Here is a 2500-nt window from a genome sequence, read left to right on the forward strand (position 1 = left end):
CGACTGTGGAGCTACGGGTTTTCCATTTAGTGAAGCTCGAGGAAACTATTTGATTTTGGAGAGAACAGAAAAGAATGAGCCAGCCTTCAGCTTGCACCACATTTGAATATTTTTCGCGCACGCACACACACGCACACACACACACACACACACACACACACACACACACACACACACACACACACACACACACACACACACACACACACACACACACACACACACACACACACACACACACACACACATGCACACCACACACACACACACACACACACACACACACACACACACACACACACACACACACACACACACACACACACACACACACACACACACACACACCTCGTGGCGCAGTGGTTAGAGTTCCCGGCTGCCACTACGGCGGTCCGGGCTCGAATCCCGCCCAGGGCTGAAATAATTTCAGTATCGCTGCTCTGCGAGTTGTTACTCCAACTCTCGTGGGCGGGAAGTTGGGTGTGTGTGTGCGTGTAAGGTCACAGTAGAACGTATAGATCGGTCATATATGATCTCTGATCTCTCTTCCGGGAGGGAAATTGCTGTCGATCACGAGTCCAACATGTGATCCAAGACCACGGTGGTGAATCACTTGCACACACACACACACACACACACACACACACACACACACACACACACACACACACACACACACATAACTCGACGGCGCAGTGGTAGCGTTCGCAACTGCTTTTATAGCGGTCCGAGTTCGAATCACGCCCAGGGTTGAATTTTTTTAGTATCGCTGCGCTGCGAGTCGTTAATCTAACTCTCGTGGACAGGGACTTGTGTGTGTGTGTGTGTGTGTGTGTGTGTGTGTGTGTGTGTGTGTGTGTGTGTGTGTGTGTGTGTGTGTGTATGTGTGTGTGCGTGTGTGTGCGTGTAACGTCACAGCAATACGCATAGATCAGTCATATATGAGCTCTGAGCTCTCCTCCGGGAGCGAAATAGCTGTTGATCACGAGTCCAACACGTGATCCAGGACCATGGTGGTGAATCACACATTTACACACACACACACACACACACACACACACACACACACACACACACACACACACACACACACACACACACACACACACACACACACACACTCATACAAACGTTGACCATTTTAAAATCATAACAGTCTTCAGTTCTGTCATCCTCTTTAAACCTTTCCTTTACCACCTCCCTCTGGCACTCCGACTCATTGTTGCGATAGTGTCCCCAAGGACACTGGTTATAACCGACAAAATACAATATCTACCTACGTACCAATTCTCTTTTCGTCTATCGCGAATAACACTACATCCCTTCCTGTTGGTATATAGCTCTCTGTCTGTAGGTTATAACAATGAAGCGGCACATCATATCAGGAAGAGCAGAACAAAGATGATACACAATGGATACATGATATAAGGTCGAGGAAAGAAGAGAAATACAAACCTAAAATAAAAGACAGATTCCATGAACTATTAGAAGAACTAGAGACCATCCAGGATACAAAGAGAGCAAGCGAGAGAGAGAATGAAGTGAAACTCGAGACCAAACACCACCAGGTCAAACAAATGCAGAAGACATGTAACACCAGCAAGGCAGGGCACATAAACAAATACACACGTATGCCACGCATGCACTCTCAAAGTATACAATTCTAAATTAACGAATGTCCTCTCTTTCCCTCCCTTCCTCATTCTCCCTTTCTCCTTTATTCTCTCTCTCTCTCTCTCTCTCTCTCTCTCTCTCTCTCTCTCTCTCTCTCTCTCTCTCTCTCTCTCTCTCTCTCTCAATTCATTACCGGCAACTGCTCACATACTTGTATTGTCACGGTGTTTTGTAGAAAGATGAAACGAAAGACAAATTCGTGTGGATCAAGATGCGACAACGAACAGAAAATTAAAAGAAAGAGAGAGAGAGAGAGAGAGAGAGAGAGAGAGAGAGAGAGAGAGAGAGAGAGAGAGAGAGAGAGAGAGAGCGCTTTGTTATAATGAGACACTTGAGGGGTGGGGGGGAAGGACACTGGATGTCACATGCAGTATGTAAAGTTGACCTTCGCCCGTTCAGCCTGGAGACCACATTCCTCGGCTACTCGTAGTCTCTCCCGTTTGCAAATGAGTTCTTGAGGAAGACATTTAAGGACAAGGCACTTTACAACGTCTTGTGCCAGGTGCCATGGCACGGTGGAGATTATGCCTTGTACCAAACGAAAATGTCTGTAATCAAGTTCGTTCACAATAGCTTGATAAGAAAGCAGAGAGGTATTCAAAGCTATTATAAAAAAAAATCTGATTATTCCCCAATTATTGTCAAAGTAATTAAGTAACTAAAGAAAAACTACTCTAAATCGGTTTCGTGCACAATAACTCGATAAGAAACGAGAGAAGTATTAAAATATATGTAACAAATTATTCAAAGTTATACACAAAGTGGTTTTGAATTTTTTTTTAATATAAAGAAATTACTGCAAAAGAGAATGTATACTTAAGTTAGA

The sequence above is a fragment of the Oratosquilla oratoria genome, chromosome 32 (assembly GCF_046742065.1).
Source record: "Oratosquilla oratoria isolate Oo_2021 chromosome 32, ASM4674206v1, whole genome shotgun sequence".
Classification (NCBI taxonomy): domain Eukaryota; kingdom Metazoa; phylum Arthropoda; class Malacostraca; order Stomatopoda; family Squillidae; genus Oratosquilla; species Oratosquilla oratoria.